This window comes from Limulus polyphemus, unplaced genomic scaffold (genome assembly GCF_000517525.1).
Source record: "Limulus polyphemus unplaced genomic scaffold, Limulus_polyphemus-2.1.2 Scaffold530, whole genome shotgun sequence".
NCBI lineage: Eukaryota > Metazoa > Arthropoda > Merostomata > Xiphosura > Limulidae > Limulus > Limulus polyphemus.
In genome coordinates, this window is record NW_013666140.1 from 367,727 (window position 1) to 369,009 (window position 1,283).

Below are 1,283 nucleotides of genomic sequence, written 5' to 3' on the forward strand. Positions count from 1 at the left end.
CATCGAATAGTATTTCGATAATATGCTTGAAAATCAGACATAATCAAATCTTGTTGGCACTCATAAATAAAAATGCAATTGTGATTCAAATTTTAATTTAGATCGAATTTTGTGTCTCATTCAGATCTCAGACACAAGCCCCCAATTTATTATGTTACATATTGTTACGCCTCCGTTTGTTAGTTAATTTTCCGTATAATTTCTTCCCGAAGAAACTTTACCGATAGAAGTCCTTTCTCAAATAAAACTGGTTTATTCTTTCCGAATACAACTTTACGATATACTTAATTTCAACAGTCGCTCTATAACAACGCTATAACTCACGTCTCACGTGGCCAACAATATTCTGTCCCATACATTCAATTACTCATTACTTTGTTCCGTCACGTTGTGAGCGTCTTATATATATACCAGACTACCCCCAATCTAGTAGTCTCCCAATAATTCATGAAGGCTCGAGAAGGACGTGGCGTGATATTAGTCACGTGACCTCGCTGACGCAACAATATTATAATTTCAAATGGTCTGAAACCAGTTAACTGATAATTCAAATTTGGTAGTTTAATTGTACTTTGGATTTAGCAGTTAAGTAAAAGTCGATATATAGTCAGTTTATGATGTTTTCCAACAAGATTGATACACACAGTTTTCTTTTTTAACATAAATACATTTTCATATACACACAACAATACAGTTTACAATAACAGTTATTACAAATAGTAATTACAAACAATGATTTATAAACAAAAGTTTCACAAAGTTATAAGCAATATAAAGTCTTCTTTCTAGTCTGGAACTTCTTCCATATCTTATTGAGAGTTCATGATGAGCGAGTTAATTACGAGTTAACATAGGTATAATTCACTTAACAGGGAGCTAGCTAGCTTTTTCCTTCGTTATTTATCAGCCACACACGCCGAGTTTTCCACGATGAATTTATGTAATGTTTTCGTAAAAGTATTAATGTCCAATGAGAATCCACTGAAGTTAAATGATTTGTAATGTTCGAACTTTGTGAAGGTTCATGGTCAAATATCTGAAGTTTTCCGATTGGTAAGCGTTATAACAATCACAGTTATAGCTTCCAAAGTATATAGCACACCGACTATAGCAAACTAATAATATATACTCCTTTTTTTGGCACGTTGCGTTGTTTATATTTATAGGCGTGTGGAGGCTTTCTCGAATTTTCAGCTATAAGTAACAATACTGGCGCTAACACTAGCGTTTATGTACCCACATATATCTTGTTGATTCTTACTCTCGAGAATCTTCTCCAACTT